We start from the raw sequence: 7,500 nt of genomic DNA on the forward strand, positions 1-7,500 counted from the left end.
AAGGGGCTTGGCTGTCTTTGCAGTGAGGATCAGGGGAAGGGGCTGCCAGAGGTCCCCCACCCCGCCTTGAGCCCCTGTATGAAAAGCAGCTGTCATGAGGGGGGGGGGGGACGAAGGCTGCCCCACCTCTCTCCCCACAGGGCTAAAAGAACCCCATTTCTCTTGCCAAGATTGGGTACAGCAGGAATGAGGAGGGGGCTGTCCCCAGAGGGGTGGGGGTGGGGGTCTTTCTCCTGATAGACCTGGCACTGGCCCATCGCCCCTCTCCCCCTCAGCACCCCCTTGCATACACCCCCCCCCCTGACAGGGGTCCTTAGCCCAAGCTAAGTGGGTAACTCCCCCCCCCCTGCCCTCTCCTATTCCTCTGCCCCCTCCCCTCAACTGCCGCTTTGCCGGAAATTGCCACAGAAAGTGGGGAGGGGGGGGTCTCTGCAGGTTTGCAAATGAAAAGGAATTTAATCCCGCTAATGGGTCAACACCCCCACCCCACTGAGGATGATTTGGTTCTGCAGAAGAGGCCGGAGGCATAAGACACCCCCCCCCCACCTCCCACAGGGACCCCCTGGATGCCAGGGCCTTTTTGAGTCCCCTTAGGGAAAAGGGCGGCATACAAATGAAATAAAACTCTAAAACTCTTTCATTTATTTCCTGTAATCCGCATCAGAGAATCAGAGCTGGGGCTCCCTCAAGGACATGTAGTCCAACTTCATTCAAGACCCACTCAAGATCAGAGACTTCGGCTCCCAGAATTGGAGCTGCAGATATTCTCTTGGGGGGGGGGGGAGGAGAGCCTCCCAGAATTCCCCAGCCACCCTGCTTTAATATATCTGGACTTCGACTCCCAGAATTCCCCAGCAAGCAGGCTTTAATATATCTGGGCTCCAATTCCCAGAATTCCCCAGCCACCATTGTTTAATATACTTAAACTTCAACTCCCAGAATGCTCCAGCAAGCAGGCTTTAATATATCTGGACTCCAATTCCCAGAATTCTCCAGCCACCATTGTTTAATATATTTAGACTTCAACTCCCAGAATTCCCAGCAAGCAGGCTTTAAATATATCTGGACTCCAATTCCCAGAATTCCCCAGCCACCATTGTTTAATATATTTAATATATTTGTTGAATATATTTAGACTTCAACTCCCAGAATTCCCCAGCAAGCAAGCTTTAAATATATCTGGACTTGAACTCCCAGAATTCCCCAGCCACCATTGTTTAATATACTTAAACTTCAACTCCCAGAATTCCCCAGCTGGTATGCTTTCATATATCTGGACTTCAACTCCCAGAATCCCCCAGCTGGCATGTTTTAAGATGGTGGTTTTGCCTCTTGTCTCCACACATTTAATTTCTTTTATTGAATTCTATTCAATAATAAAATTATTTATTTCTCGCAAGGAAGGCCCCGCTCCCTCCCAGAAATGCTGCACCCCAAAAAAGAGAGCATTAAAATCCCAAAAACATTTAAAATGTTTACATTTAAGTTTCAATTTAAAAACTGGGCAAGGGGTGTTTCAAATTGGACACGAAAAGAGAATTCTTGCCACCGCGTCCTCGACTTACGGCCATCCACTGAGCGACCGAAGTTTTCGACGGCCCCGGAGAAAGCGACTTACAGCCAGTCCTTGCCTTTACAACGGTCATCATCGTTTCCCTAAAACCGTGCGATCAAAATTTGGACCGGGGGGGGGGGGCAACCGACTCGTACTTACGACGGTCACGTGATCCCCTTTTGAGACCTTCTGACAAGCCAGGTCCATGGGGTGGGGGATGGGGGGGACACACCGGATTTGTTTAACGACCGTGTGACTCACTTAACAGTGATTCGCTTTACAACCGTGTGCCTGTGTTGTGCTTTGCTTAACGACCCTGGCAAAAATGGACGTAAAATTGGAGGCAAGTCACTTAATAACCAACTTGGCGAAGAATGAAAATTCGGGTCCCAATTTTCGTCGTAAAACGAGGACCTTTTCTGCCTAGGAGCACAACTTTGGCTGGCTGGCTGCCGATTCCTGATTTTTTTTTGGGCTGCGCCTATACAAGGGGTCCTCGACTTACAACAGTTCACTTACTGACCATTCAAAGTTACGACGACACTGAAAAAGGGACCCAGGACTGCGATCAAAATTCAGACACTGACTCACATTTATGACGGTCTCCTTTTGTGACCGTCTGACAATCCAGGGGGAAGCCAGATTCACTTAACAACCGGGTTACTCACTCAACAATGGCAGCGATTCACTTAACGGCCGTGGCAAGAAAGGTCGTAAAACAAGACAAAATTAACTTAGCAATAGAAACGTTGGGTCTCTCAATTGTGGCCGTAAGCCGAGGACTGTCTATACAGAATAACTCTCTCCTTTCCACGTGTTCAATTCCAGGCAACTTTTTGAATAAGCATGATATTTTTTTAAATTGTAGAATGATTAATTGAATTAACCAGGGGAACTCCTTGCCACCAGAAGTTGTTCCAGCCCTGGAGGTTTTGAAAGGAAAAAAAATAACCAGACTGGAGAACCTTTTGACCAAAAGGGTATTGAGCAAAGGCTTGGACTATAGTCCTCGACCTACGACCCCAACTGAGCGCCCAAAGCCTCCGTTTACAAAGCGAGACAGTGGCGACGTTGAATTTTGCCCCATTGGCAGCGTCGTTAATGGAACCACTGCAGGGGTGAAGTTAGCAACGGCGTTACTAAGCGAATCCTGCTTCTTCCCCCGTGGACGGTCGCCAAAGGGGGATCGTGTGTGAGCCCCCGGGGGCCACTGCGACCGTCGTAAATGCAGGTTAGATGCCAAGCGCCTGAATTTTAACCCCGCAATGAGATGCCGCAACGGTGTGAAAAAGCAGGCCGCCAATCCATTTCCACCCCTCCCGGCGCCGTGGTGACTTCGAACCGTCACTAAGCGAGTTGCCGTAAATCGAGACGGCCTGTCTAGGAGGCCAGCCGTTGAGGACTCTACGGTCTGCCTCCTAAGCCGAATTGTGTTGAGTTTTTTTCAGGGCGGGGAGGAGCGCTTCGAAGGGATCTTTGACCTCGTCAGCCGCCGATGATCCAAATGGATCCCCGGGATCCATTTGGGAAACACCCCCCCCCATTTCTAGGTCGTCTTCGTTGCCTCGGTTGCCCCCATCTGCAAAATGGGTGCGTCTGTTTCCCCCCCCGCCCCAGGCCGAATTGGGGCAGAGAAGAGCAAAATATTACCAACCCAGAAGAGGGAAAATTAAAGGAGTGTTCTGTTGCCAAGGTGTGTGTTTGTGTGTGTGTGTCAAACTCCGAAGGCGCCTTGCGGGGGGGGGGGGGGATGGCACGGGGCCAAGGCTGGAGTCACCCACGGAAGAACCCTGCGGGGGGGGGAAATAGGTGGGTGGGGGGAGAAATGTCTCCTTCCACTTGCAAAACACGGCTTTTCTTTGGCCCTTCTAAGGGTTACCTGCCCCACCAGGTGAGCAAAACTTCCAAAGTGGGGAGGTGGAAAAAGAAATGTTTATCCTTCCTTGCGGTGGAAAAGGAGAAGGGGAGAGGAAGGAAGGAAGGAAGGAAGGAAGGAAGGAAGGAAGGAAGGAAGGAAGGAAGGAAGGAAGGAAGGAAGGAAGGAAGGAAGGGAGGGAGGGGAGCAGAATTTCTGGGGGGGTGGGAGAGACAGCGTAGAAGCTGAGCAGGCCAGATTTCATTTCTTAATTAAGAAATGTAGAGATCAAATGGAGGGAGAAAGAAATAGGAAAAGGAAAGAAGGAAGGAAGGAGAGAGGGAGGGAGTAAGAAGAAGAAAAGGGAGGGAAAGAAGGAAAGAGGGAAGGAAGGAACGAAAGAAAGGAGGGAGGGAGGAGGAAAAAGAAAAAAAGGAAGGAAGAAAAGGAAAGAAAGAGGGGAGGAGGGAAAGAAGGGAGTAAGAAAAAGGAAAAGGAGGGAAGGGAGGAAGAAAAGGAAGGAGAGAGGGAGGGAGTAAGAAGAAGAAGAAGAAGGGAAGGAAGGAAAGAGAGAGGGAAGGAAGGAACGAAAGAAAGGAGGGAGGGAGGAGGAAAAAGAAAAAAAGGAAGGAAGAAAGGGAAAGAAAGAGGGGAGGGAAAGAAGGGAGTAAGAAAAAGAAAAAGAAAAAGGAGGGAAGGAAGGAAGAAAAGGAAGGAAGGAGAGAGGGAGGGAGGAAGAAAAAAAGGAGGGAAGGAAGGAGGGAGGGAAGGAATGAACGAAAGAAGGGAGGGAGAGACAGGGAGGGGAGGAAGAAAAAGAAAAAAGGAAGGAAGGAAGAAAAGGAAGGAGGGAAGGAAAGAAGGGAGGGAGGAAGAAAAAGAAAAAAGGAAGAAAGAAGCAATGAAGAAGAAAGCGAGAAAGGAACCACCCCCCCGTTTTCGGAACTTTTGGGGGGACTTCTCTGCCCCCCCCGATTCTCTGCCCCCCCCTCACCTGCGATCCGCGGAGAGAGCTTCGCTCCGTTTGTTGTGGCAGCCGACGCTGCTTTCTTCTCTTTCTTTCTTTCCTTCCTTCTTTCCTTCCTTCTTTCCTTCCTTCCTGGACGGGCGGCCAAGGGAGGCGGGCGGCTTCCCCACGCCTCCCCCGCGCCTTACCTGGCCGCCAGGTGGGAGGAGGCGGAGGCGGGGTTGGGTCAGGACGAGGCGCCCGCCCGGGGGCCGCCGCCACGTCCCACCTGCGCGGGACAGGTGAGGCGCCACGCAGGTGAGGGGGGGAAATGAAAAACCCCGCTGGCCCCCAGGTCCCTTTCTCCCCCTCCCGTGGGGGGTCTCTATCTCTACCTGGAGACCCCCGGACCTGCCTCGGCGGGTGTTCTTTTGTGCGCGATTGTGTCTTTTTGTGTGTGTGATTGCGCGGGTCTTCTTGCGCTGCGCGTTTCTTTGTGGTTGGGTCTTGCTGGGGATGGATGGCGCTGCGCGGGTTTGGGGGCCTGCGGAAAGCCGGGGGACGGGATGCGGGAGGGCTGGGTGGGCGCCTGGGGAGAAACCCCCGCCCCTCCAGACACGACACGCAGGAGCGCGAATGTAGGGAAGGGGAAGAAGGTTGGGTCAGGGATGGGGTGGGGCGTGGGGAGGGAATTGGGGAGATTTGCTCCCTCGAGGGGGTTTTGGGGACGTGGGGGCTTCTTGGGGTAGGGACCCCTGATTGAGGGTGGGGAAGGGTTGGACTAGATGACCTCTAAGGTCCCTTGCAACTCTGTTCATGTTAAATCTGCCCCACTTCCCACAAGGACTGGGGATAGGGGGTTGGACTAGATGCCCTCTAAGGTCCCTTCCAACAATGTTAAATCTGCCCCCCCTCCCCACCCAGACTGGGGATGGGAGGGTTGGACTAGATGACCTCTAAGGTCCCTTGCAACTCTGTTCATGTTAAATCTGCCCACTTCCCACAAGGACTGGGGATAGGGGATTGGACTAGATGCCCTCTAAGGTCCCTTCCAACAATGTTAAATCTGCCCCCCTCCCCACCCAGACTGGGGAGGGGAGGGTTGGAATAGATGACCTCAAAGGTCCCTTCCAACTCCGTTCATGTTAAATCTGCCCCACTTCCCACAAGGTCTGGGGGGGTTGGACTAGATGCCCTCTAAGGTCCCTTCCAACAATGTTAAATCGCCACCCAGACTGGGGATGGGGCGGGTTGGAATAGATGACCTCTAAGGTCCCTTCCAACTCCGTTCATGTTAAATCTGCCCCACTTCCCACAAAGACTGGGGGGTTGGACTAGATGCCCTCTAAGGTCCCTTCCAACAATGTTAAATCGCCACCCAGACTGGGGATGGGGCGGGTTGGAATAGATGACCTCTAAGGTCCCTTGCAACTCCGTTCATGTTAAATCTGCCCCACTTCCCACAAAGATTGGGGGGGGTTGGACTAGATGCCCTCTAAGGTCCCTCCCAACTCCGTTCATGTTAAATCTGCCCCCTTCCCCACCCAGGCTGGCACTCAGATGCCCTTCCCCCAAAAGCCAGGTGCCCCTTCCCCAATTGACACAGCTGGCACTGGACTATAGCTGCAGGGCTTCTGTGGGGCCTGGGGAGGGGCTGGGGGGGGGCTGGGAAGGGGGCATGCCCATAGCAACCATGCCCGGCCTGCCACCTGGCAACTGTGCCCTCCCCACTCACCATTTGTATCTTTTGGGGCACGAAACCTGCCCCCCCCCCGGCCAATGTGGGGTTTTCCTTGCCCAGTTCCGGTTGCCATCTTGACTTTTTTGACCTCCCTGCCCCGTTGAAGCCCCTATTGGGATGCTTTCAGGCGAAGGAGCCCTTTGTGTGTGTGTTTTTTTTCCTTGCATAAATGCAATTTTGTGGTGCTTTGCATAAAAGTTTGAGGAGGAGGATTGACTCTCAAACTGGGCCCCTCCCACTCATCTCTGGCCCCTCCCCTTTGGGGGGGGGTCTTGTGAGGGGGGAGAGCCCACCCATGGCTGTTGCAGTGGTGAGGGGAGGGGGGCTTGTTCCCCAAATATTGGCCTGCAAATCATTACCTGGCACTTTAAATTCAGGGATTTGATCAATCAGTAATAAATAAAAGGATTTAAATGATTGAATCAATTTAATAAAAAATCTCTGCTTTTAATGGCTGTTGAATGCAGGTATTTAATCCTCCCTTTGCGACCGCCCTGAAACAGCTTTTTCACACTTAACGACCGTTGCGGCATTCCCCCATGCTCAGGTGATCGGAATGCAGGCGCTTGGCGACTGACTCGCATTTACGACGGTCGTGGTGTCCGAAAGTCATGTGACTTCCTGTTGTGACCTTCTGGCCGGGAAAAACCGGAGTCGCTTAACGACAAACTTACTCACTTAACAACGTTGGTGATTCGCTTCACGACTGTGCCAGGAAAGGTCGTAATATGGAGCAGAAGGCACTCAACAAGGGTCTCACTTAGCAGTGGAAATTCTCCTGCTTGGGTTGGACTAGATGATCTACAAGGTCCCTTCCAACTCTGTTATTCTGTTATTTTGCTATTCTTTTTTCTTTCTTTCTTTCTTTCTTTCTTTCTTTCTTTCTTTCTTTCCTTCCTTCCTTCCTTCCTTCCTTCCTTCCTTCCTTCCTTCCTTCCTTCCTGTTAATCTCCAAGCTCCTGGACTAAACTTGCAGCTCTGATATTCTGTTATTCTGTTATTCTGTTATTCTCCTTTCCTTCCTTCCTTCCTTCCTTCCTTCCTTCCTTCCTTCCTTCCTTCCTTCCTTCCTTCCTCCTTCCTTCCCTCCCTCCCTCCCTTCCTGTTGGACTAGATGACCTCCAAGGTACCTTCCAGTTCTATTATTCTCCTATTCTTTCTTTCTTTCTTTCTTTCTTTCTTCCTTCCTTCCTTCCTTCCTTCCTTCCTTCCTTCCTTCCTTCCTTCCTGTTGGACTAAATGACCCCCAAGCTCCCTTGCAGCTCTGTTATTCTGTTATTCTCCTTTCCTTCCTTCCTTCCTTCCTTCCTTCCTTCCTTCCTTCCTTCCTTCCTTCCTTCCTTCCTCCCCTCCCTCCCTCCCTCCCTCCCTCCCTCCCTCTCTCCCTCCCTCTCTTCCTTCCT

General features: G+C 51.9%; 1 protein-coding gene across 1 annotated transcript in view; it reads right to left on the reverse strand.

Annotated features, from left to right (window-relative positions):
• TNK1 (tyrosine kinase non receptor 1) overlaps positions 1 to 4,538 on the reverse strand; it is a 29,353-nt gene extending 24,815 nt beyond the window's left edge. The window contains exon 1 of the mRNA XM_087714300.1: positions 4,405 to 4,538. The gene's annotated coding sequence lies outside the window, so the exon portion shown is untranslated. The remainder of the gene's footprint in view (positions 1 to 4,404) is intronic.
• Positions 4,539 to 7,500: the final 2,962 nt, after the last annotated feature.

Source organism: Thamnophis sirtalis, unplaced genomic scaffold (assembly GCF_051295495.1).
Source record: "Thamnophis sirtalis isolate CommonGarterSnake01/CBP01778 unplaced genomic scaffold, rThaSir2_p1.2 scaffold_4, whole genome shotgun sequence".
NCBI classification, from domain to species: Eukaryota; Metazoa; Chordata; class Lepidosauria; order Squamata; family Natricidae; genus Thamnophis; species Thamnophis sirtalis.